The sequence below is a fragment of the Ambystoma mexicanum genome, chromosome 11, assembly GCF_040938575.1.
Source record: "Ambystoma mexicanum isolate Mex_15411 chromosome 11, UKY_AmexF1_1, whole genome shotgun sequence".
In the NCBI taxonomy this organism is placed as follows: Eukaryota; Metazoa; Chordata; class Amphibia; order Caudata; family Ambystomatidae; genus Ambystoma; species Ambystoma mexicanum.
The window spans coordinates 814,378,207-814,405,824 of NC_090934.1; the positions used below are offsets into that span (position 1 = coordinate 814,378,207).

The 27,618-nt window shown below is 53.0% G+C and overlaps 1 protein-coding gene across 17 annotated transcripts in view; it reads right to left on the reverse strand.

Annotated features, from left to right (window-relative positions):
• Positions 1-27,402, reverse strand: part of SOX6 (SRY-box transcription factor 6) — a 1,055,545-nt gene extending 1,028,143 nt beyond the window's left edge. For 7 of the 17 annotated variants that reach the window (XM_069623759.1, XM_069623757.1, XM_069623754.1 and 4 more), the window contains exon 1: positions 10,179-10,560. The gene's annotated coding sequence lies outside the window, so the exon portion shown is untranslated. Of the gene's footprint in view, positions 1-8,992; positions 9,270-10,178; positions 10,562-27,179 lie in introns of those variants that run through there. The other 10 variants (XM_069623758.1, XM_069623756.1, XM_069623746.1 and 7 more) reach the window with 4 other exon arrangements.
• Between the last annotated feature and the right edge of the window lie 216 nt (positions 27,403-27,618).

Consider the following 27,618-nt stretch of genomic DNA (forward strand, 5'->3'; position numbering starts at 1 on the left):
CACAGAACTGTTTTATAATGGTGCAATCCCATTGAGAAACGTTTCTGTAAATCAGGCCAATAATTTCACATTAAATGTGGCAGCAGCAACACTGTACTAAATAATACAATCAAGGAAGCCAACAAACGCAAATATATCACCCGATGAGAGCCAGCTCATTAGTTGAGTAGCATAAACACGTGTTGCCACAGAAGATAGAAATGCATGCATGGGGCTATAAGCGCGTATTTCATAACAGTTATCTTTAAAAAAAATCTCTATATTTGAAAATTCCACCTATATTTTAACTGTTTAGGGCCTGATTCACAGAGCGTTTTTCTATGGGATTGCACCATTATAAAACACTACTGTGAATAAGGACTTTAGCGTCAACACGAGAAGGGGCATTTTGTATCAACTGAATTCAGCATATTTTCCTTTTACGAAGAGTGGGGCATCTTCGACCACCCCCCACCCAAAAGGTACACTGTTGCACTAGTTCAAGTCCACTACGCGAGGCCTTCCCAGTAAGGCAGAGTGGAGATGTGACAAGTTGCACTGCACACTAGGGTGGTCTCCATCAGCCCCCACTGCACTAGTGCTGGGGCTGCTCCGCCTCCAGAGGACAGTGGATCTGCACGAGCTGCTCGGCCACCCCAATCCCCATTAAACTCATTGAAATAGAATTATTAAAAGCGTGGCCATGACTCTGAGCACCAGGGTTGCAGACGATGTGTGCGGCAGCATGAAGTTCAACCGCCATACAAGAACGTGATGTCAGGCGCGCAGCTAAAGGCGCGCAACTTTGGACCAGTCGATTATAGTGGTTGTGCCTACTGACTGATGCACAGTAGCGCTTCCCACAGAAACGTCTGGAGTTTTCTTTCCTATTCACGGTTTGTTTGATCTAGTTGTATCATTGGACCATGTGGGCACAGTCAGCCGTGTTATTGATTGTTAATGTTGACCTAGCCCATTAGATCCTCGCGTTCATTATAATAAGGGATGATCTCTTGTCTGCATAGTCATTCCAGGCGTAGTATGTTAGCTGTGTGGGTTGTGTTTGCCTGGTGTGCTCAATTGCTATTCGAGTGTATTGTAGGTGCCTAGGTTCACTACCAGAATGTTGTTGGTGATCATGGGAGGGGGGGGTGGTGGTGTGTGTGTGTGTGTGTGTGCGTGCGTGTGTGCGTATGTATATGTGCACATACGTTATCCACAAATGTGCATATTGGTTTTCAATCTGGGTCTACTGTGCAGGATCAATTTATAGATCATTTTGATGGATTTAAAATAAATAAAGTGTCGAGTATATCTGATCCCTGCTCTAAAAACATTTCAGAATGTTTTGTTTCCAGTCAGGGATAACTGCTGTGTCAGAAATCTTCAAAAATGACATGCATCATTTCAAGATCTGCAGAATGGACCAGAGGGTATTTGGATCAGAAAAACACAAGGCAAAAAGGCCTATCATTCAAAACATTTCTTTACATAAAAATGGCCATAAAACTGCAGCAAATGGTGCATATTTGGGTGCCGCCATATCAGTCGCTTGCCAAATTTGGTGAGCTTCCATGGATGAGGTCAAAAGTCACGGTGGGGAAAAGGGTTTCTAATTTTACCATGTAAGTTATCATGCCAACGTATTTCTCGTTATCTCTGATGCATTCATCATCAACAGAAGCAGGCACACAAAACAGAATTCACAATCACTGGCTGCTGACCTTCTGCTGCTTGCCCTTCCGGGTCCACACTTTGCTATTGCAGACGAGGAGGCACGTGCCCGTTCTACAACACACGAAAGCACACTTGCTATTTTTCTGAGAATGCCTGATGGGGTGACCCCATGCAAAGGAGGGAATCCCCTTTGTCTGTGTGCATGCCTCATATTATCAAGCATGTGCTTGGGTAATTAGGCCCTGGGGAGGCGCGCCGGCCGGCCGCGCACCAGACATGCTTGAGGCGAGAGCCATGTCTGTCGACCTTTTCCTTTTCTCTCTAGCACTATTTGCTATGGGATTCCTTCTCATCGGAAGAGGGCCACCCTCGCAGCATTGACAAGCCACCTGTAACAGACCTGCCCATCCATATGTCCTTCATCTCTCTCTTTCCTGGGCTCTTTTGGTTATTTTGTCCTACTTCCTTCCCTGTCATCTCTCTCTCTTTCCTTTTCTCTGGGCTTTCTTTGTTTAATTCCTACCTAGCATCCTTTGTTCACTCCTTCCTCCTCCATCGATCCTTTTCTTCTTCCCGCCGCATCCCCTTTCCTCCCTCAATGCCTCTTTCCTTCCCCCTTCCAACTTCCTCCGTAAATTCATGCTATCCTCCCATCCTAACTCCCTTTGTGTATTTACTATGCCCTCAAGTGTTTCCATACGTGTGTCTGTAATGTTAAGTGTATCTCAATTTATCACTGGTCCTAATTACACCTAGAAAAATGCATCTTTGTTCCCACCTCAGATTGCCCCTCCCTCCCAGTGCTGCCTGCAATTACCTTCCCTCTTCGCCCCTCATTTCCCCCTTACATTCTCCCAGGAACAGCTGTGCGGTATCCGTCATTTCAGCTCAACACATCTAACCACAATGCAAACTCTCTGCACGTATTGCCTCATTTTTTCCCAGCAAAATGATCTGCAAGCTAAATGTCAGCTGAACACATTTCACCAGACCTTTGGGTCCTTTCCAATGTTCTGATCATGGTTTGCTATTCTGCTATCTCATCTCTTTTTTAATAAGAAACCCGAGAAATAATGTTACCCCTCATTTTACCCAGTAACTTTTCCCGCCTCTGCATCTTATACTTCATGCATGTGTGTGTTTTACTCCTAATTTGTCTTTCTAAGATCTATTCAATCTTAAATATTACTAATTCAATATTTACATTTCATTTGAATGCATCTTTTCAGCACTGCTCTTTTATATTTCAGTAAATTTTATCGGGAGCATAGCTCAGGGGCAACGTGCTTCCCTTGGAAGCAAAACAGCACTGTGCAACACAGGTTCAAACCCTGAGTCCGCACTTAGAAACCTCTGGTTATTAAGCGCATTATAAATATCATATCATATATATAACTGTACCAGTACATTTTCAGTGGAATGTACTTTCACTGATTTGGTTGCATTTCGTTAAATTGCATTTTAATAAAAGACCCAGTGGTGAATTTCTGACATCACTTTTGCGTTGACCTTGCCGGTCTTGCATTGTTAGCCCGGGTGAGAGGTTTTAATTGTATATCTATATATTTGAAGAACAGGAATGTCACTTTTGATCAGCAATAATTTACAATAACACATATACAGATGGCGGAAGCATTCCCAATTAGGGCGCCTGTAAAATCGCATAGAGTTTATTATGGTGTAAAAAATTAGGACATATACCATGGACAAAAAAGCAAACAGTATGTTTAGACTATATGGTCCTTTGGATCGCGGAACCATGGGTGCCTCCGTCGTGTGTTTACCTCTGATATCTTCCATCACTTCCTTTCATCCATAAGGGCATCAGGGCCTTCTGCTGACCACCCTTTCACAGCCTTCACCACTTCTATAAAATTCCCCTCACATTATCCCGTCTTCTTCTCTGTCAATCCTACAGCAATCTCCCCATCGTGTGCCAATATTTTGAGGATTTAAAGGGGATGTAACTCGTATCAAATCTGCCCCCCACCTAGGCCCACCGTGCAGGCCTGTGTTCTCCCTTAGAATTCCCCTTTCTCTCCACAGTCTGCCATGCTCAACCGCCACAGCGTGTCCACATGCATTCCCCATTTGGGCCTCGCTTTCCCTCAAAGTGAGCTCCCTTGCTTCTTACTACAGCCACACTCTCCTTAAAGTTCTGCATTGTGTAGTAGCCCCCCTCAGTCCCCACCTGAGCAGTGGGGTCCTCTTCTGCTAGTCCCTTCTCTACTTCACCGTACCCTCTTCCCTTTGCAAAAGGCCCTCACTTCTTGCCCACCTCTATAGACAGTGACGCCCACTCTCGCCATGCACTCTGCCCCTACGAGACTGCCCTTGCTACACCCACACTTATTTGGGGTGCGTAGAATCCCCGCTTGGCACGGCTCTCCCACTCCATACCATCTGGCCCGTGCAATTCCCTGCTGCTGCTTACCCATCTCCTGCACTCGCCTCTAACACCCTCCGAGGGGGCGCGCTGCCACTCTTCCTACCCCAACCACCTGCCTCTATAACCTCTGCCCTATAGTACCCCCCTCCCTATGTTCTCACCTAACCAGAGTATGGCGCTCCATCTTGTTACCGGAACCCACTGTGTCCAAACCCTCCACCTTTACACCAGCCCCAAATAGTGTGCCGTCCTGGCCCACCCATCTCACAATTCCCACTAATCTGCCAGTAAGCCCGCTCTGCCGCTCGCTGCGTGCCCCCTCCTCTGCTCGCCCTCACAGGCAGGCATTCTACTGCTGTAGGAGGTCGGTGCTCGGCAGGAAGGCGCGCCATCTTTTCGGCTCACTGGGTCCGAGGTGAGCGCGTAGCGCCGGATGCGTTGCCCATTGGCCGGACACGTGTCTGTTTACGTTGCGCGTCATTGTAGCGCCTGCCCGAGGTGCATTGCACGTCTAAACGTGCCGTGCCAGTAGTTCAAGGGATACCCCCCAAACATCACAGAACTGCAAGTAGTCGAGCATCAGCTGGTACAGTGCTATGCAGGGGCAGTCTTGCAAATCCGCATTACTTCGCATTTCCTTGCATTGAAACATGCTTTCACAACCAACAATGGTGACCGGTTACTCCCTGCGTCATCTATCCACAGAGGGGCATCTATTAGTCGCGTGTAGTGTCTTTTTGTGGAGTTAGATTTCAGCCGTCATGTGAGAAAAGGCACAGTAGGACCTTGCCCCATCTGGAATTTAAACTGCACTAGTCATTCAAAAATAACTTTTAAAAATGTAGCGTGCGCATTTGTCATCATGAGTTTTAAAATTCAGGGGTGCGTTTTAATCCCACTGTCATGGCGGGTGTGTGGCTGTGTCGAAAGGTGTTGCTACGCTGCTAGATACAGGGGCAATTAATATATTCCAGGTGTCTACGATGTTACGTCTTCTGAGACCAAGCCCCCATCCGGTGGCTCAGAAGCTCTCCAGACCAAGGCCCCAGTCTTCGCCAGGCTCGGAACCGGTGTATTCAGGCAATCTGGGGCCTTGCAGGTCCAGCCGGGTGTTTACAATGAGGCGTGATTAGGCAAGTCCAGTCTGGTGTTTACAATCAAGCGTGTGCTTATGCAGGTCGAGCCGGGTGTTTACAATGAAGTGTGCGAATGCAGATACAGCCTGAGTGTTTACAAAGAGGCATGCTTAGGCAGGTCCAGCCTGCTGTTTACAATGAAGCGTGTGCATAGGCAGGTCCATCCCAGGTGTTTACAATGAACGTGCTTATGCAGGTCCAGCCGTGTGTTTACAATGATGTGTGCTTAGGCAGGTCCAGCCGTGTGTTTACAATGATGTGTGCTTAGGCAGGTCCAGCCTGCTGTTTACAATGAAGCGTGTGCCTAGGCAGGTCCAGCCCAGGTGTTTACAATGAACGTGCTTATGCAGATCCTGCCTGGTGTTTACAATGATGCATGCTCAGGCAGGTTCATTCTGGTGTTTACAATGAAGCATGCTTATGCCGGTACAGCATGGGTCTTTAGAATGAAGCGTGCTTATGCAGGTCCAGCCAGGTGTTTACAATGAAGCATGCTTATGCAGGTACAGCCCAAGTGTTCACAATGAAGAATGTTTATGCAGGTCCAGCCTGGTGTTTACAATGAAGCATGCTTATGCAGGTACAGCCTGATGTTTACAATGAGGTGTGCCTATGAGGGTCCAGCCTGAGTGTCTACAATGAAGTGTGATTATGCAGATACAGCCCGAGTGTTTACAATGAAGAGTGCTTATGCCCAACCTGCAGGTCGCCATATACAGTGGTAAGGGGTGGAGCCTGGCCAGTGGGCGTGTTACAGCTGGGACCCTGCGACTTTCATGGAGAGAGAAGGGGGATGGGGAGGCTGATGCATTGAACCCTAGAAAAGTCACCATTTGATAGGGACAGAGAGAGGGAGGCTGTCCCTCTAACATAAGATACACCCTGTTACTTATCTCGGATAAAGCGAGCCCCGAAAATAAAATGCCCCCCTCCCCCTTCCTTATCTCGGATACAGAGAACCCCTAAAATAAGTTACACCTCCATCCTTATCTGAGATGCAGAGAACACCTAAAATAAGTTACACCTCCATCCTTATCTGGGATGCAGAGAACCCCTAAAATAAGTTACACCTCCATCCTTATCTGGGATGCAGAGAACCCCTAAAATAAGTTACACCTCCATCCTTATCTGGGATGCAGAGAACCTTACTTGCTTCCGCAATATAGTTGTGCACGCCACACGTGTCCACGGCACAGACATCAGGAAGCATGTAGAGCAGTTGGGTGCAGAGGTCTGATGCTGACATGTTACTGACACCGCCCCCCCCCCCCCCCCCCCCCCGGCCCTGCCCGCACACCGGAGCAGGCCTGTCCACCCCTGAGGCGCCCGCAGCATCAGCCATGGTCACGCCGTGCACAGGACTCCCACACAGGTGAGTGTGGGAGCGCGCCTGTTCGCGCATGGTTCGGTGCTGAGGGGCGGGGGGGGGGGGTTCGCTAGCAGCGTGCGACCCCCCTCGCGCGCGGGCGGTACTGTGGCGCCCGGGCCGGGGGCAGAAGAGAAGGCGGCATTGTCTCCCCACCTCCCGTCTTTTCTTCCTGTTCTAAATCTGAGTGCGGCGCTGAAGCCGGCGGAGAATTGGCCGGCGCTGAATGCCGGCTATTGAGAGGCCAGACACAGCAGTCGATGCCTGTTTAGCGGCGGATACAATGTGCTGATTCGGCAGTCTAATTATACATGTGGCATTTGGACCCCCTTACAGACCCGCTGCCACCTTACCTTATGAGGGAACTTCAACTCCAGCAACTGCTCAAAACAAAATGCCATTAGGAGATCAGCTCTCGGTGGCTGGGCCCGGCCGGGGGATTGTTTTACCAGCGGCCTCGCTCGCTAAGCGCACGACTGTGTTATGGTCCGCGCGGCTTGGGCGCAAGTGCCCCCCAAGCGCGGCCCGGCCTCCGGTGGCTTTCTTGGAAAGTCAGCCCGGATATGCGCGCATCGTGCGCGGGATTGTGTCAGACGAACTGTGCGTGGGGTCCCGTGAAAGAATGGACGCCTCGGTCAGGCGCACCGAAAAGAGATGACAGAGCGGCAGCTCAGAGGGTTGTGCCTTGTGAGGGCAGCATCTGTTGTCACAATGCTTGTGGCGGTGGGGGGACATGCGAGGATACGTGAAGTATTTAAAACAATGCATTATTCGTGTCATTAACACCTATCATATGCGCTGAGCGCTGAGAAAACTCAGCATTTCAGAAACAAGCGTCGGCACTGGCACGTTTCAAACATTGAGCAAACGGCGTGTGGGTCGCGGGCTCGTCGGCGTTTCCTCCACGATGGTGTTTTAATCTATATGCGCGCATTTGTGTCTGTATACAGAGGCACGCGTGCCTACATGCATATACATACATGTACATATGATGAATATATATACTCATACCGAGAGACAGACACCAGGCGGGCACCCAGAAAGTGGCGGGTTGTCGCTGTACACAGTGCAAGTTATATATAAAAAGGCTTAAGCATACAAATAATGTCACGTATAAATACATCTATACATTGATAAGACTGTCAATCGGTGGAGGTCTGGAAGGTGTATGACATTATATGCAACAGAGCACTGCCCAGACGATCCCAGTATGCGGTGACATTTCACCTCCGTATCGGGGGTTTCCTGGCGCTATAACGGCTCCCGTGAATGCACCGTGGAGTCGGGGCGCCGGGCGAGAGGGACTCGCTTCGGGTTTACATGGAGTCCGGGGCAGGGTGGGTACTGCGTCAAGCGTGGGAGAGGACAACGGGCATCCGTGGTGCGCGCACCCCAGGGCTGGGACACAATTCGCGTTGCCTTATCGGGCCGGCACAGGGCGCTGCTATCAGGACGGGCCGCTGTCTGCCGAGGGAACACCCAGCGGACAGCACTAATCACCCAGGCCCAGGCCGGCCACGGGCACCCTGGCTCCCCAGACACAACAGCCATTGTCTGCGGGGCGGGGGGTCGGGCGCAGCGTCGGATCAATACCGCCGATTAACCCCTGCGGCCCTGCTGCTGCCTGCCTTCCGGCGGCACACGACACCCCAGGGTGGGGGCCCAATTCGAGGTGTGGGGTTCTAACGGCGTCTGATTGCAGACGGCCGTCACACAGCAAATAATGTAGCGCATGGCTAGGACCCTCGTGCTTACGAGAAATCCGTGAACTGGCACTAAATAATGCTTAGGATCGGGTTGCCACATATAGCATGACGGAAAGTATGTTCATAGTTACTACACATTCGTATTATCATTGCGTTTCTTTTCAGCGATACAATCGTTATCATCATAGTCATGTGTTGGGGACATAAATGACGTTTCAGGGCGCTACATGCCAAAAACTAAAAATGCATCGAGACACTGAACGACCAAAGAGCGTCCTCGCATACCCCCGTGTGTGACAGGGGAGGGTGGCACCCCACACCAACCCTCCGCACCCTTCCGCTGCCCAGCCCCGTCGGTGGCAACAACTACATGTCAAACACGCGGGGAAATAAAGCGAGGCGAGCGCCTCCCGAGCTCCCGAGACTTCCAGAACGCCGTCAGCAGAGCCCAGCACCCGGCCGTACTCCAAAAAGCAGTGACACCCTCCAGTCCCCCCCAGCCCGGGTGCCAGCGGGGGCACTGCCAAAGACTTGGGCAGCCATCAAACACGGCACACATGTCAAAACGTGTGTCTAGAAGCACTCACGCACTCGGCTATTTCCTAATCCCGAGTACGGTCACGGACTATACGTTCTTAAATAAATCACCTTTTTATGCACACGCATTAATAGCGCCGGCCGCAATACAAGAGACGGATTTATTGTACGAAGCAAGGGAAAGCGCAAGCGGGAGACTTACCGAGGCTCGGCGTGTCCGCTGCTCCGGGCTCGGAGCGGAAGCCCGGCTTCCCGGGGTGGGTATTGTCTGCTGGCGGATCAGCCCGGGCGGCCCATCGGTTTGTTTGAATTTATGGTTCGTGCATTCTTCTGAGGTCAGGCGGCCTGACCTCCGCGGGCAAGGCAGCGCGCAGGGGTCCCCCCCGTGAGAGCCGGCACTCGGAGCCTCCCACAGCCGCCGCGGGATCCCCCCACCCCCCTTCCTGGGTCTCTCGACAGCGCCTCCTTAAGCGCACATTGTTATCGTCACAAATCAGAGGTGCGGGGTCACTTTCAAAGTTTGCAGGATAACTTTATTTCAAAGCTCAGCCTCGAGAGATAAGGATGGCACCGGCGCTCGGATATCTTCCCTCGCGCCCCCTCTTGCGGCCGCACGAAGAGTTGCAGCAAAGGCGCCCCCACACACAAATACACAAGACCATGCACTGCTAGATTTGTCAGAAACTTTCAAGGAAAGGGATTTCCTCGCACTTCACAGAAAAGAAACAGCACATGCAGTAAAGCAACCTCTTCTCTGAATCACACACCTTGCATATCCCCTTTACAATCAGGGGAGTTCAACACAATAGAAGTGACATGTCACACACGGGATCCTCCTCTATAATATTATTTAAAATAGACGCCCCCTTTTTAAGGCATAAATATGTACTTCTTCAAAACGTTGTTCTCTTAGGTACGAGTCAAGCGGCAAATACAACTCTCTCTTCTTTTTGCCCTCCTTTTCCCCCGGGTTGTTCAGAGGAGATATTAGCAGGTGTGATGTTGTAGCGAGATCCCCGACCCCTCCTCCCCCCACCACCCCCACCACTCGCCTCCCTATCGCAGTGTAAGTTGCGCGTATATTGCAGCGCGTTCCCAGGGCGTGCTGCCTCCAGGGAGCACACTTAGGTGCTCTGTGAGCAGCAATGGATCTGCCTGACCTGGCAGATGAGGGGACGTTCCCCCCTTGCACTCAGAGCGCCCGTCCCGGGGTGTCACGGCACCAGAACCTCACCCTGCATCGCTGGTTACATGAGCGCCCAACTGCGGCGTATCCCAGCGGCCGAGCACACGCGCGGGGAACACACGGAAAGAGGTCGGACTGTGCACAGCACCAGACAAACACAGCACAACAGGTACCCGCAAGCACGAGCAGTCGCCCCCATTACCTCCTCGGCGTCCCTCCTGCTCCCAGGGCCGGCGCTCCTCGTGCAGAGCGCGGCTGCGCTTCTCATGGACAGGGCCAGTCAACGAGGAGGCATCGGGGGGCGAAAATGAAAGTAAACCCTCCAGCCGCTTTCCCGGGCCATGGGGGGCACCCCGAGTCTGCCGGGGGCTGCTACCGGCAGGTCCGCTCAGAGCCGGCTCATTGTGTGAGTGTGTGCGTGTTGTTGTTTTATTTTGGGAGGGTGTCTGCGGGAGAGGGCTACTGCTGTCAGCCTTGGCAATCACTGTGAGCGGCCATGTCGCAAGTATTCAAAGCATTTCCCGTCGTGCAACGTCAGAAAGTGAGTGGCCGGGGCACTGATGCGCAGAAGGAGGCTGGGCTACCCTCCCAAACTCCACAGGGAGGGGCAGCCGGGGGACAGGGCAAGCTCCGCGAGGAAAGCGGGGAGGGGGTAAAGGGCACAGGGAGCAGGGGGCAGAGCCCAAAGAGGAAGCCGGAAGAGAGCAGCATAGAGACAGGGTAAATGAAAGAGGGGGCCCAGCACAGTCTTAATGTAAGCATCCAAAGGACAGAGAGGGAGGTGCTGCATAATAAAGACAGCGAGAAAATGACAGAGAGAAGAGTATGCACCCACTATAAGCGTCCAAAGGACAGAGCGGGAGGTGCTGCGTAATAAAGACAGCGAGAAAATGACAGAGGGGAGAAGAGTGCGCACCTACTATAAGCGTCCAAAGGACAGAGCGGGGATGCACAATAAAGACAGCGAGAAAATGACAGAGGGGATAGAGAAGAGTATGCACCTATTATAAGCATCCAAAGGACAGAGCGGGGGTGCACAATAAAGACAGCGAGAAAATGACAGAGGGGAGAAGAGTATGCACATACTATAAGCGTCCAAAGGACAGAGAGGGAGGTGCTTCATAATAAAGACAGTGAGAAAATGACATAGGGGAGAAGAGTATGCACCTACTATAAGCGTCCAAAGGACAGAGTGGGAGGTGCTTCATAATAAAGACAGCGAGAAAATGACAGAGGAGAGAAGAGTGCGCACCTACTATAAGCGTCCAAAGGACAGAGAGGGAGGTGCTTCATAATAAAGACAGTGAGAAAATGACAGAGGGGAGAAGAGTATGCACCTACTATAAGCGTCCAAAGGACAGAGAGGGAGGTGCTTCATAATAAAGACAGCGAGAAAATGACAGAGGAGAGAAGAGTGCGCACCTACTATAAGCATCCAAAGGACAGAGCTGGTGCACAATAAAGACAGCGAGAAAATGACAGAGGGGATAGAGAAGAGTATGCACCTATCATAAGCATCTAAAGGACAGAGCGGGGGTGCACAATAAAGACAGCGAGAAAATGACAGAGGGGAGCAGAGTATGCACCTACTATAAGCATCCAAAGGACAGAGAGGGAGGTGCTTCATAATAAAGACAGCGAGAAAATGACAGAGGAGAGAAGAGTGCGCACCTACTATAAGCGTCCAAAGGACAGAGCGGGGGTGCACAATAAAGACAGCGAGAAAATGACAGAGGGGATAGAGAAGAGTATGCACCTAATATAAGCATCTAAAGGACAGAGCGGGGGTGCACAATAAAGACAGCGAGAAAATGACAGAGGGGAGCAGAGTATGCACCTACTATAAGCATCCAAAGGACAGAGAGGGAGGTGCTTCATAATAAAGACAGCGAGAAAATGACAGAGGAGAGAAGAGTGCGCACCTACTATAAGCATCCAAAGGACAGAGCTGGTGCACAATAAAGACAGCGAGAAAATGACAGAGGGGATAGAGAAGAGTATGCACCTAATATAAGCATCCAAAGGACAGAGCGGGGGTGCACAATAAAGACAGCGAGAAAATGACAGAGGGGATAGAGAAGAGTATGCACCTAATATAAGCATCTAAAGGACAGAGCGGGGGTGCACAATAAAGACAGCGAGAAAATGACAGAGGGGAGAAGAGTATGCACCTACTATAAGCATCCAAAGGACAGAGAGGGAGGTGCTTCATAATAAAGACAGCGAGAAAATGACAGAGGAGAGAAGAGTGCGCACCTACTATAAGCGTCCAAAGGACAGAGCTGGTGCACAATAAAGACAGCGAGAAAATGACAGAGGGGATAGAGAAGAGTATGCACCTATTATAAGCATCCAAAGGACAGAGCGGGGGTGCACAATAAAGACAGCGAGAAAATGACAGAGGGGATAGAGAAGAGTATGCACCTATTATAAGCATCCAAAGGACAGAGCGGGGGTGCACAATAAAGACAGCGAGAAAATGACAGAGGGGATAGAGAAGAGTGCGCACCTACTATAAGCGTCCAAAGGACAGAGCGGGGGTGCACAATAAAGACAGCGAGAAAATGACAGAGGGGATAGAGAAGAGTATGCACCTAATATAAGCATCTAAAGGACAGAGCGGGGGTGCACAATAAAGACAGCGAGAAAATGACAGAGGGGAGAAGAGTATGCACCTACTATAAGCATCCAAAGGACAGAGAGGGAGGTGCTTCATAATAAAGACAGCGAGAAAATGACAGAGGAGAGAAGAGTGCGCACCTACTATAAGCGTCCAAAGGACAGAGCTGGTGCACAATAAAGACAGCGAGAAAATGACAGAGGGGATAGAGAAGAGTATGCACCTATTATAAGCATCCAAAGGACAGAGCGGGGGTGCACAATAAAGACAGCGAGAAAATGACAGAGGGGATAGAGAAGAGTATGCACCTATTATAAGCATTCAAAGGACAGAGCGGGGGTGCACAATAAAGACAGCGAGAAAATGACAGAGGGGATAGAGAAGAGTATTCACCTACTATAAGCGTCCAAAGGACAGAGCTGGTGCACAATACAGAGAGAAAAGAAGAGAGCTGAGAAAAGTATGCACCTACTATAAGCATCCAGAGGACATAGTGGGGGTGCATAATAAAGACAGCAAGAAAATGACAGAGGGGATAGAGAAGAGTATGCACCTACTATAAGCGTCCAAAGGACAGAGCGGGGTGCACAATATATAAAGAGAGAAAAGGACAGGTGGGGTAAGGAACAGAGTAGAGACCTAATGTAAGCATCCAGAGGAAAGAGAGCGAAGGGTGGTGCACAATAAATTTAGGGATAAATGTACAGAGTACATAGAGGACAGAGAACATTCCTAAGGTAAGCATCCAAAGGACAGAGAGGGAAAGGGTGCAGAATAAGGAGAGTGAGAAAAGGACAGAGGGAGTAGAGGACAGAGCACAGTCCTAATATAAGCACCCAAAGGACAGAGAGGGAGAGGGTGCACAGTAAAGAGAGTGAGAAAAGGTCAGAGGGAGTAGAGGACACAGCACAGTCCTAATGTAAGCACCCAAAGGACAGAGATGGAGACGGTGCACAGTAAAGAGAGCGAGAAAGGGACAGAATGAGTAGAGGACTAAGCACAGGCCTAATGTAAGCATCCAAAGGACAGAGAGGGAGAGGGTGCACAGTAAAGAGAGCGAGAAAAGGTCAGAGGTAGTAGAGGACACAGCACAGTCCTAAATGAAGCACCCGAAGGACAGAGAAGGAGGGATGCATGATAAAGGGAGAGAACAAATTACAGAGGGAGTCTAGAACAGAGTACAGATTAATGTAAGCATCCAAAGGAAAGAGAGGGAGGCGCACAATAAACAGGGAGATAAAATGACAGAGGGAGTAGAGGACAGAGCACAGTCCTCACAATAGCAGCCCTGGCGCTTAGACATGGCAGCGGGTTGGGGAGGGCGTGGCTGCGGGCCGAGGAGTGAAGGACACCAAAAAGCCAGAGGATCATCCTGGCGCCGAGCTGCTGTATGCCGTCACTTTTGGGCACCTCCACTCGGCGCCGGAAGCATAGAGCCAAGGGGTCTCGGGTGGGGCATAAAGAAAGGAAGTGCAAGGTGCCCTCCCTCCCTTTTGCCCCAAGACTGGTGAGCAGCAGAGGCAGCTCAGTTATTGTTATTTTAGTGGTGTGGCATGTTCAAGCGGAGGGCTGCTGCCCAATCAGTGTCCTGGGCCAGTGGCGTGGGAGCTCGACGTTGGGATGGCCTCCAGGACGGCCATAGATGGCGTGTGAGCTCTACGTCACGTTGGATGCCGCGCCCCTCTTCAGGCCTGTTCCCGAAGCGGGCAGGGTGATGGCCAGGGCCTTGCCCCAATGTTCAAATAGGTAATGATGATAAAATTGATGACGTAATGATGACGTAAATGATGGCATAACAGTTATGATGATGTTATTCATGTATGGATTTGTTGCAATTTTTGATGATATAAGAAAGATAAAAAATGTGGCCTAATGCCTTCCAAAGAATATTTGTGCCTGGCGTCAGTCACTGACCTTGCAGGCTGCATCGCCCAATGAAGCACCCAAAGGACAGAGAGGGAGGGGTGCATGATGAAGAGAGGTAGAAAATGATAAAGCGAGTAAAGAACAGAGTGAAGACCAAAAGGAAGCAACCAAAGGACAAAGAGGGAGGGGTGCATGATAAAGAGCGGTAGAAAATGATAAAGCGAGTAAAGAACAGAGTGAAGACCAAAAGGGAGCAACCAAAGTACAGAGAAGGAGGGGTGCATGATAAAGAGAGGTAGAAAATGATAAAGCGAGTAGAGAACAGAGTGAAGACCAAAAGGGAGCAACCAAAGTACAGAGAAGGAGGGGTGCATGATAAAGAGAGGTAGAAAATGATAAAGCGAGTAGAGAACAGAGTGAAGACCAAAAGGGAGCAACCAAAGTACAGAGAAGGAGGGGTGCATGATAAAGAGAGGTAGAAAATGATAAAGCGAGTAGAGAACAGAGTGAAGACCAAAAGGGAGCAACCAAAGTACAGAGAAGGAGGGGTGCATGATAAAGAGAGGTAGAAAATGATAAAGCGAGTAGAGAACAGAGTGAAGACCAAAAGGGAGCAACCAAAGGAAAGAGAGGGAGTGGGCGCACGATAAAGACAGGGAGTAGAGGACAGAGTGCAGATCTAAAGGAAGCAACCAAAGGACAGAGAGGGTGGTGGTGCACAATACAGACAGAGAGAAAAGGACAGAGAGAGTAGAAGACAGAGCACAGCCCTAAGGAAAACCGCATACAAAGGATGGAGAGGGAAGTTCTGCCCAATAAAGACAGAGGAAGTAGAGGACGGAACATATTCTTAAAGAAAAATGCAACCGAAGGACAGAGAGTGGAGTGTTCCATGCTAAAGACGGAGGGAGTAGAGAAAAGAGTACGGACTTAATGTAAGCCTCGAAATGAAAGAGAGGGCGGGGGTACACGATAAAGAAGAGAGAAAAGGACAGAGGGAGTAAAGGACAGAGTGGAGACCTAATGTAAGCATCTAAAAGCAAGAGAGTGAGGGGGCCACTATAAAGAGAGAGAGCAAACGCGCAAATAGAAGAGTGAGTAGAGGGCTGACAAAGCCAAATGCTAATTTAAGAATTCAAAGGAAAGAAAGGCAGGAGAGAAAATGACAGAGGGGCCAGGGGGCAGACATAGTTCCTAAAAGAAGCATGGCAGTGGCTATAGGGGGAGCATGATACATGAAGCAGGTAAAGGGCACAAGGGGCAGCACAATGCTAATGTGTGCCCACAAAGGGCGGAGAGGGGTGCAGAATAAAGTGAGGACAGTGGGGTCAGAGCGTAGTCTTAATAGAACAAGAGAGTTAGGGGGCACACTAGAGGGGGGGCAGTAGAAGGCAGTGCACAGTCCTAACAGAAGCAGGTACATGGCTGGGAGGTGGGGAGGGTCACAATGAAGGGGGCACACTCTGAAACATAGCAGCAAAGGACTGAGAGAGAGGGGCTTGACACGGGAAGACAGCAAGAGAAGGAGAAGAGAGCGCAATCAAGAAGGAAGCAGGAAAAGGGCAGAGACAGTAGAGAGAGTGAGAACAAGAAAGAAGGGGCAGGTGAAGGATAGTCAAGATTACTTTGCACAGACATTGCACTGCAAAAATACACTTTGCACAGTTCCATGAATCAGGGTTTGTGTCGGCAACGCAAAGTCACGTTTCAGCAGTGCAAATTCACTTTCAACCATGCAAAAAAAAATCCATGAATCGGGCCCTACATATTTAACTGGGGAGAGGAGCACACACAGATGACATGGCAGGGAGAATAGTGAAAGGTCTCTTTAAAGACACGTCCACGTGGAGAAGACATAGGATCTCAAAGAGAGAACAGGCACACAGGAGCACAGACCCATCAGGACACAGAAGAGCGAGAACGAGCAGCTGTGAGAGAGTGTGAAATGGAGAGTTATTGCAAAGTGCACCTCATGGAGTCAATAGATAGCAGACTAGCCGGGCCAAGGATGTGCCATGCCGGGGAAGTAAGCAAAAATGACTGGAGAGGGAGGAATAAGACCTGCCCAAGAGGTAGAAGAGCAGGCCCCGAGGAACTAGCGTGTGCGGCGGGGAACTCGAACAGGCAGCAAGGAATTACAGAAAGCAATAAGTGACGAGAGCAGTGAGAGCCAAGCGCTAACAGAGGCCAAAGAGCCGGCAGCATGAAATAGGCGACGCAGGCCACACGGCCAATTTATAGGGTGGCCAGACGTCCTGGTTTTCCCAGGACAGTCCGGCGAAGTCACCCTCCATCCCCGGGGTCCCGGGAGTTTTTTCATTTTAGAAACCTCAATCGGAGTTGGCATGGTTTGGTGCCTACGGTCCCGGTTTTTGCCAGGACCCAATTTCGAAATCCTGAAATCGGGTCCTGGCACGACTCTTCCTGCGTGAATGGGGGTGTGAAATGCTTTTCATGCCCCAATTCCTCCCACTTCCCTTCCCTGGCGCCCTCCTCCAATGAGAGGAGTGTGCCTGTGAGCACACCCTATCTCCTCCCCCTGCAACAGACCAGTGACATAGAAGTAGGACTACAGTTTTATTTGCATTTACTTTCGTCCTACGTCTGTCCCGGTTTAAAAAAAAAAAATCTGGTCAGTCACCCTACCAATGAGGGACACCAGACACAGATATTCTTTTGGAAAGCATTATATTATGTTTCATACAGCGCCGCAAGACAAAAGAGAGGGAGAGCACCTTGTGCACCCTCCTTTGTCCCCCGCTCGAGACCTCCCTGCATTCCGCTTACGGCGCCGGACGCTGGCGCCCAACCATGACGTTGTCCCGCCGCCCAGCACCAAGAAGACTCTACCTCCCTTCTTGGTGTCCCTCCCTCCTTGTCCCGCTGTCGCGCCTCCCAAGCCGCTGCCTGGCTACGCTGTAGGCCTGCTATTGCACGAGCTGGGATCCAGGGACGAGAGCAGGGAAAGAAAAGAGCTAACGAGCTGACAGAGAGTAGAGGAGCAGAGAGAGAGCAACTCGAGCAGGCAGCCAGTAATTACAGCAGGCAGTGAGAGATCAAAGCAGGCAGTGAGGGGTGAGAGCAACGAGAGACAAGAGCTGACATAGGGGTAGAAGAGCAGGTGATGAAGAACTCGAGCAGGTGAGGAACTAGAACAGGCAGCGAGAGACAGGAGCTGGAAGTGACGAACGCAGTGAGAGACACAAGCTGACAGAGGCAAAAGAGCAGGCAGCGAGGAACTAGAGAATCCAGCGAGGAACTAGAGCAGGCGGCGAGGAACTAGTGCAGGCAGTGAGGAACTAGAGCAGGCAGTGAGGAACCAGAGTAGGCATTGTGTGACAAGAGCTGGAAGCCAGGGACGAGAGCAGTGAGGACACAGAGCTGACAGAGGCACAAGAGCAGGCAGCGAGAAACGAGAGCAGGCCGCGAGGAACTAGAACAGGCGTTGACCGATGAGCTGAGAGCGAGGGGCAAGAGGAGGAAGCAGGAGACAAGAGCTGGGAGTTAGCAACGAGGGTAGTAGAAGACAAGAGCTGGAAGATAAGTGAAAGCATGGAACTAGACCAGGCAGCAAGGAAGTACAGCAGGCAGTGAAAGACCAGAGCAGGCAGTGAGGCACGAGAGCAAGGTGGGAGCTGACAGAGAGAAGAGCAAGCAGCCAGAGATGAACTAGAGGGGGCAGTTAGGGATAACAGTTGGCAGGGGCGAACGCAGTACAAGATAAGCGCTGACAGGGGTAGAAGAGCAGGCAGCAAGGAACTAGAGCAGTCAGCAGGAGAGAAAAGGTGGGAGTGAGCGGCAAGTCCAGGCAGTGAGGAACTAGAGCAAGCATTAGAGACAAGAGCTGGGAGTGAGGGACACGCACTGTCAGTGAGGTACACAAGCAGGCAGCGAGGAACTGGAGCAGGCAGCGAGGTACCAGAGCAGGCATGAGAGGAAGGAGCTGGGAGTGAGGGGCAAGAGCTGGGAGTGAGGTACACGAACAGGCAGCGAGGAACTGGAGCAGGCACCGAGGTACCAGAGCAGGCATGAGAGGCAGGAGCTGGGAGTGAGGGGCAAGAGCTGGAAGTGAGGTACACGAACAGGCAGTGAGGAACTGGAGCAGGCAGCGAGGTACCAGAGCAGGCATGCGAGGCAGGAGCTGGGAGTGAGGGGCAAGAGCAGGCAGCGAGAGCCAAGAGCTGGCAATGAGAGGCAAAAGATGATCGAGAGAGCGAAGAGGAGGCAGAGCGTGAGCATGGGAGTTGGCACCCGGAGACAGTAGTTGACGGCGAGTTGCCTGATCTGAAAAGGGAAGCGTCGGGCAAAGGAGGGGGCACATCAGAGGGGCGACGGTGACAGGGGATCGGGGAGGAAGAAGGGTGAAATCGAACAATTACAATGGACCTAAAAACAAAACATCGCAGGGTAGGCGCGAGTGATCGCTGTGGGAGTAAAGGGCAAGTACAGGGAAAGGCGTGAAAGGAGAATAGGTGACAGAGAGGCAGGTAACACACTCTGCATTCCCGGAACCATTGACAGGAGGGAGGAAAGGGATAACCCGAGCCTCCTTTATTACAAAGTAAATCCAATGGGATTATCCCACTGAAAGGCGCTTTGTGAATGAGCCCCTTTGCGTTCCTGGAATCCCTGTCAGTCTAGCACCCTTACAGGTAGGCGCAGTGCTACGCCACGCCGTCCTTTGACGCACGGGACGGGTTATGTGCCATGTGTAGGGCACTAATTGCAGTTCGTGTGACTTCAACGCGCTAGAGGGGCCGGATTTCTTTTTAGCGAACCATCGCCTCCAAGCTTATAACACAGTCTGACCATTTAATAACGGGGGTCAGATCTAGTCCAGCGAAAGGGGGGCAGTGCCGCTGGACCGGAAACCCACTGAGCTGCCAGGAGCCAGCTCTGTCACAGGACAAATGTCCCTCGGACAGACTCGGGACGCCTCTCTGCACAGGTTCAAGCACCAAAAGAAGTGACCCGCGGGACACCGAGCCCCGATGCCCGTGTGTGGCGATGCGAGGTCGGCGCCTCTAAGCACTGGGCAGGGAGCGAACGGCAGCCCGGCTACAGGCAGACCTGCGAGCCTCGGCGGTTGCTGCTGCGCTTTAAATCTCGCCCTCGCCGAGACAGTCCCGCGGGAGCATGCACGTGCACTCGGACGGCGACAACAGCCACCAAACCTAAAGTCCAAAAGGAGACACCGGCCACCCTTGCTTTCATTTAAGAAGCGTTTGGAAAAGGGGATAATACATCTGAACTTGTTGTATGGTGCCTAAATTCCCTTAAAAATACTGCAATTACACAGAACAAGGGCCGCACACACGCGGATAAAGGATCGGCTGCACGCGCACAACATTCTCGGGTGATTGGCGTGTTGGTGCGAGAGGTGCGCGTGCAATCAAGACACCTGCGGGAGACGAAGTGGCACAGAGCTGAACACACACAAGGGCCCAGAACGAAGGGATGTCGGACTCTAGTCGGAGAGTTGCAGAAAGGCGGACATCTCCCGGGGCCCAACTCAGCTGCAGCTTCGAAGCGCTACGCCTCCTGGCAGAGGGACCTGCAACCCTCGTCCGCAAATCCAGTCACAAACAAGAGCCGGGGCGCCGTATTTCAGAAACAAGCTGGAGCCCCGCTCCAGGGCCCAGGCGGGGCGAAACACAGCGCGTTACAGCATAGAAAGGGGCCGCCGTGAGTTGCTTTCACGCGGGCCGGGTAATTGTGTGCAGATCGGTAAAAGCCGGTGCGCGCGGATCGGCGCCTTTACTGTCCGCCGCGGAAGGCCGGCCTGCTCTCGGCCCTTAATCCCCGCGCGCTGTGCACCACTTTCCCAGGGCCCGTACATACCGGCTTCCAGGATCACAGATGCGCACTTGCAGTGAGAAAATACACGGTGGACGACCACACACACACACAGAATTAAAGAGCCCCCGCACGCCTTGGCACCATGAACACCCCGCAATAAACAGCCCTTCGGACGAACACACGCACCCCTCCAGCATTCCCTGCGTATCTATAATTTGACAGCACCCGCCAAGGTTACCCCAGCACCTCCAGAGTAAACACAGGGTGCGTAAACACGCACAGACACCCCCTTTTGGACGTGTACTTCAATACACGGCGCCTATGCGCACAAAGGCGCAGAAAACACAGGTGCACCCAATCCCATGCAATATCCACGGCCGGAAAGCACACACCTTCAAGGTTTCCAAACTCGCGTCTTCCAAGTGCACGCACGCAGCTCCTGGGCGAGCACGCACTCGACCATAAGATGCGCACACATTCAATAAACACACGCGCTGCTTTTGGGGGAACACAATGGCACGCACCTATCTTGAAGATGCGCGTACGCCCCCAAAGTACATGCACACACTTCCTCGTGGTGCACAGACACGTACCCGCTACCTTCCAACACATGCAAGCCGAGACGCGCTAAAACGCGCGAGGAGCACACAAAAACACCCGCACCTTCAAGCTGAACATATAACAACAACTTTAAGGGGCGCCGACAAAGTGCCCCCCGAGACCGCCACAATGTGCACGCCGACGGGAACTCCCAGGATGCACGCGCACACGCGCCCGGCAGCGCCAGGTACAGGGCGGCCCCTGACGGTCTGTCCTGGGAAGGGTCCCGGGGCTTCGAGCGTCCTCTCTATGGGCAGGAGCGCGGCCCGGCCGGAGCAGCACCTCCTCTCCGCCGAGCGGAGCGGTATTCCAGCGGCAAGAAGCTCGACCTAAGCGGCAACGCGGCCGCCACAAGAGCGGGACATTGACGGCGGCGTGTCCACTTTCTGTTTGGAGACGGGCACGGGCCGCTCGGCCTCTTTGCGGGTGGGTCCATGGATTGGGGCGGCGGGAGGAAGCGTCTGCCATAACACCCGACGCTTCAGATGTGTTCAGCGAGAAACGCCTGCGTCTTGTTCAGAACACGTATGTGCATGTCGGTAGCTTCTGTGAGCGGGCGCCTGAGTGCGGCGCCCCGGCGCTCCGTTATTTAGCGAGCCAGGCCCTTGCAGAACACTCTTTCATTCATTGCAAGTTTGAGAGCTTTTAGATGGCCTGATGATCGGAGCCAGAGTCGCATCCCTGCGCCTGTGGGGACCTGATTTACAAACACGTTTTCAATGGGACTTTCCCATGTTAAAACATGTTTGTAAATCAAGGTTCTTGGAAAACACACATTTTAAACACAGGGTCTTCTGAGTCATTTCTAGGGAGCTCGGAATTGGCATTGTCCCGAGTGTGTGGCGAGGCGTGGCCCGCTGGCCGCACTGGCACATGCCTGTGAAATAGCCGCACCCCGCATGGGGTAAGGCAGAGTCCCCGGATACCCTTCTCTGTGGGTCTGCCCGTGCCCTCTGTGTGCTTGAGTTCCATATGCCCTCCAGTGCCTTGAGACGCTTTTGCGTGCCCGTGTCAGTGTGCCTTACCCACCAGGCGCTGTATATGTGTATGCGAGTGCCCGGGGCCTCGTGTGTTCCCTGCCCTCTGCACCCCTGTTGAAAGCATCGACCTCTCCGTGCCCTCCCGGTGATTGTCTGTGCCGTCTTCCAGCCCGTGCATGCCCCACGCGGTACCTGCCTTTCCTCCCCGTGTCTGCATAGGTTCTCTATAGGCCCACCTTACTATGTATGTGTCTGTCGGTGCCCTATTCCCACGCGGGTGCCCTTTCCCGTGGGCATGTGAGTGCCATTTCCCCGGGTGTTACTCGTGTGCATGTGAGTACTTCATTGCCATGTGCATGTGTGCCCCGTTGCCGTGTGCACGTGAGTGTGTGCCATTTCCCGTGTGCATTTGAGTGCTCTCCTAACATGTGCATGCGTGCCCGTTTGCCGTGTGCAAGTGAGTGCTCTAGTCCCGTGAACATGCGAGTGCCTTTTTCCCTTGTGCACGTGAGTGTGTGCCATTTCCCGTGTGCATTTGAGTGCTCTCCTAATATGTGCATGCGTGCCCGTTTGCCGTGTGCAAGTGAGTGCTCTAGTCCCGTGAACATGCGAGTGCCTTTTTCCCGTGTGCAAGTGAGTGAACCCTTTCCCATGTGCATGCGCGTGCCCCTTTCCCGTGTGCGTGTACTTTGCCAAGGAGGTTGCCCTCCGCCCTTCGTATTCCTGCCTCCGTCCTCTTTGTGCCCACTACCAAGCAGGGCGAGCACTCTCCCAAGAGGCGCCTGTCTCTTCCCCAAAGTGCTCTGTGAGGGCCGCCAGCCCACGTGCACGCCAGTACTCTCCTTGGCCCTCTGTGGGCTTGTGATGTCCTCCTACCCAGGCCGGGCACTGCCGCCATGCGCATGCAGCAGAAGGGCGAGCTGCCCAATAAGTGTGCAACTTGTTTGCTGCACAAAGTTACACATTGTGCACATAACCCTCTCCACTCGAGAGGGGCAAGGCATTCAGCGGCCCAGTGCCATGCTCGGGCATTTGCTGTCAGAGATATGAGTGGAACCCTCCTCCCGCGCCCTAAGTTTGCCAGCAGGTATGTACGCGCACTTTGGGGGCTGCACTTACACGCCACCCACAAAACACGGCGGGCCTGATTTACAACGTGTGTTTCAATAGCATGCTCCCATTGAAAAACGCATGTGTAAATCAGGCCCAGTGTCTGCTACAGGCACTGTCTGGACTTCCCTGGCCTAACTCCGGCCACACACTATCTGCTTATCCCACACAGCACACCTGCCAACACGCTGGGAAGAGCAGAGGCAACGCTGGGCAGAGAAAGCTGTGTAGACATATGCCCCAGCCTTGCTGAGCAGAGGAAGCTGGGCAGAGAAAGCTGTGCAGACATATGGCCCCGCCCTGCTGAGCAGAGGCAACGCTGGGCAGACATATGCTCCAGCCTTGCTGACCAGGCGACGATAAGCAGAGAAAGCTGGGCAGACAAGAGAAAGCTGAGCAGACACGTGCCCCAGCCTTGCTGAGCAGAGGCGACGCTGCACAGAGAAAGCTGTGCAGACATATGCCCCAGCCCTGCTGAGCAGAGGCAACGCTGGGCAGAGAAAGCTGGGTAGACACGAGAAAGCTGTGCAGACACGTGCCCCAGCCTTGCTGAGCAGAGGCGACGCTGCACAGAGAAAGCTGTGCAGACATATGCCCCAGCCTTCCTGAGCAGAGGCAACGCTGGGCAGAGGAAGCTGGGCAGAGAAAGCTGTGCAGACATATGCCCCAGCCTTCCTGAGCAGAGGCAACGCTGGGCAGAGGAAGCTGGGCAGAGAAAGCTGTGCAGACATATGGCCCCGCCCTGCTGAGCAGAGGCAACGCTGGGCAGAGGAAGCTGGGCAGAGAAAGCTGTGCAGACATATGGCCCCGCCCTGCTGAGCAGAGGCAACGCTGGGCAGACATATGCTCCAGCCTTGCTGAGCAGGCGACGATGAGCAGAGAAAGCTGGGCAGACACGAGAAAGCTGAGCAGACACGTGCCCCAGCCTTGCTGAGCAGAGGCGACGCTGCACAGAGAAAGCTGTGCAGACATATGCCCCAGCCCTGCTGAGCAGAGGCAACGCTGGGCAGAGAAAGCTGGGTAGACACGAGAAAGCTGAGCAGACACGTGCCCCAGCCTTGCTGAGCAGAGGCGACGCTGCACAGAGAAAGCTGTGCAGACATGTGCCCCAGCCCTGCTGAGCAGAGGCAACGCTGGGCAGACATATGCCCCAGCCCTGCTGAGCAGAGGCGACGATGAGCAGAGAAAGCTGGGCAGACACGAGAAAGCTGAGCAGACACGTGGCCCAGCCTTGCTGAGCAGAGGCGACGCTGCGCTGAGAAAGCTGTTCAGACATATGCCACAGCCCTGCTGAGCAGACGCAACGCTGGGCAGACATATGCCCCAGCCTTGCTGAGCAGAGGCAACACTGGGCAGACATATGCCCCAGCCTTGCTGAGCAGAGGCGACGATGAGCAGAGAAAGCTGGGCAGACATGAGAAAGCTGGGCAGACACGTGCCCCAGCCTTGCTGAGCAGAGGCGACGATGAGAAGAGAAAGCTGGCCAGACACTTCCCCCAGCCTTGCTGAACAGAGGCGACGCTGTGCAGAGAAAGCTGTGCAGACATATGCCCCAGCCCTGCTGAGCAGAGGCAATGCTGGGCAGACATATGCCCCAGCCTTGCTGAGCAGAGGCAACGAAGGGCAGACATATGCCCTAGCCTTGCTGAGCAGAGGCGACGATGAGCAGAGAAAACTGGCCAGACACGAGAAAGCTAAGCAGCACGTGCCCCAGCCTTGCTGAGCAGAGGCGACGCTGAGCAGAGAAAGCTGGGCAGACACATGCCCCAGCCTTGCTGAGCAGAGGCGACGATGAGCAGAGAAAGCTGGGCAGACACGAGAAAGCTGAGCAGACACGTGCCCCAGCATTGCTGAGCAGAGGCGACGCTGAGAAGAGAAAGCTGGGCAGACACGTGCCCCAACCTTGCTGAGCAGAGGCGACGCTGAGCAGAGAAAGCTGGGCAGACATATGCCCCAGCCTTGCTGAGCAGAGGCGACGCTGAGCAGAGAAAGCTGGGCAGACACATGCCCCAGCCTTGCTGAGCAGAGGCGACGATGAGCAGAGAAAGCTGGGCAGACACGAGAAAGCTGAGCAGACACGTACCCCAGCCTTGCTGAGCAGAGGCGACGCTGAGAAGAGAAATCTGGGCAGACATGTGCCCCAGCCTTGCTGAGCAGAGGTGACGCTGAGCAGAGAAAGCTGGGCAGACACATGCCCCAGCCTTGCTGAGCAGAGGCGACGCTGAGCAGAGAAAGCTGGGCAGACACATGCCCCAGCCTTTCTGAGCAGAGGCAATGTTGGGCAGAGAAAGCTGGGCAGACACGAGAAAGCTGAGCAGGCACGTACCCCAGCCTTGCTGAGCAGAGGTGACGCTGAGAAGAGAAAGCTGGGCAGACACGTGCCCCAGCCTTGCTGAGCAGAGGCGACGCTGAGCAGAGAAAGCTGGGCAGACACATGCCCCAGCCTTGCTGAGCAGAGGCGACGCTGAGCAGAGAAAGCTGGGCAGACACATGCCCCAGCCTTTCTGAGCAGAGGCAACGTTGGGCAGAGAAAGCTGCGCAGACACATGCTCCAGCCTTGCTTAGCAGAGGCAACGCTGGGCAGAGAAAGCTGGGCAGACACACTGAGCAAAGGCAGAACAGGGAAGCCAATACCCCAGCCATGGTAAGCAGAGGAACAACTGGGCAGAGAAAGCTGGGAGACATACCTGAGCTGTGCTGAGCAGAGACAAAACTGGGTAGAGAAAGCTGAGAAACAAATGCCCGCCGTGCAGTGAAAATAAAAACTGGGTAGAGAAAGCTGGCCGCACGTGCCCCAGACATGCTGAGCAGAGATAGCATGTTGAGCAGATGCAAGACTAGGAAGGCATCTCCCACACAGGTGCTGAGCATTGGGTAAGACTGGGTAGAGGAGACTGGGCAGATACATGCTATTGGCCTACTGGGTAGTGCCAAGACTACATAACACAGCCATACAGGGCAGAGGCCGGACTGGGCAGACGCATGCCAGAGACCTGCTGACAGGAGCCAAAACTGGGCAGGCATGTCCTATCTGTGCTGGGCACAGGCAGGATTGGGCAGACGCATGCCAGAGACCTGCTGACAGGAGCCAAAACTGGGCAGGCATGTCCTATCTGTGCTGGGCACAGGCAGGATTGGGCAGACGCATGCCAGAGATCTGCTGACAGGAGCCAAAACTGGGCAGGCATGTCCTATCTGTGCTGGGCAGAGGAAGGATTGGGCAGACGATTGCCAGAGACCTGCTGACAGGAGCCAAAACTGGGCAGGCATGTCCTATCTGTGCTGAGCAGAGACAGGATTGGGCAGACGCATGCTCCAGCCATACCAGGGAGAAGCAAGAATGAGAATTCAAACACCACAGTCGATGCAAACAGGGGGCAACGGGCAGACAAACAAGACAGTAGTGGGCACGAGCAAGACAGCAGACTGGGCAGACAAACGCCACAGCCAGTCAAAACAGAGGGCATTTCTGTGCAATGGGTAAGAACCACACTCACACCCCAAGCACACCCTGGTTAGCGTGTGGCGCCCACATCCACGAATCAACACAGTGCCCCGCTCACACCGGGCACCCCGAACTGGACCTGTCACGGGCGTGGTGGGCTAAACTTGGGAGTAAAGGAAAGGGAGAGTGCGGTAAAATGTTGGGGCCGGACTGAGCGTTTTATTGCCCCACTGCCATGTTCTCGCCAAGTCAAAGTAATACAGAAAACACAGCAAGCCAAAGGTCCGTTAGAAGCACGGCTCAGCAGCGCGGAAGCACACAACTCTACCAGAGTAACACTTAAAGACAAAAGTGGCCAAAGACCCGAGTAGGGACCTGGGCGCAGCGGCAGAACCCCAGGAGCCTTCAAGTACCAGCAACTGATCGGGAATGCGAAATTGACAATTAGTGTAAAAACACACACCTCCTCACACCTAAAACTAGCAAGAACGCAACAACACAGATTCCAAGCAACTGCGAGAGACGTCATCGTGGGAATAAGGTTGGGTTAATTAAGGATAGTGACGAACCAGACCCTCAAGGCAGAGGTGAGCGCGTGCCTGTGACCTGGATTCGGCGAGGCCAAAGTTAAACAAAAGCAAAGAAAATCTGGAGGAAAAAAAAGTGTCCAGAAGCTGAGCAAGTTTCTGGGGGAGGTGCCCAGGCGGGGTGGGCAGTGGGTCTTCCTGGGCAGTGTGAGCCCGGCTCGGCCAGGCTGAGGGTAAAACAGAAAGATGTACTTACATGGAGAGCTCGGTGGGCAGGCGGCGGCGGCGGCGGCAGTTCTCCCTGTGCGCCCCCAGCAGCCACGCACGATACGAGCAGGCAGCAGCAGCGGCAGCAGCAGCCAGCACGAGGGGGAGTGCCAGGGCTGCACACACCTTCACCGCAGCTCAGCACGTCTGCCAGCCTCTCGCCCTCTCTCCTTCATTCCCACATTCCCTTTGTTCCTGAAAAAAAACACATATCTACACGTCACATCAGAGCCCCCCGATGCATTCTACACCAAAGAAAAAAAAATGAATAATTCAGAGCCACTGTGCATAGTCTTGAAGGCGGTGCATCCAATGGCCTTTAAGAGGCTGGCGGTAATTATTACAGCCCTGCAATGAGAGCCGGGGCAGGGAGCAGAGACTCTGGAAGGGGAGGGGTAGAAACAAAGTTTAAATGCTTCCCGGTCTGG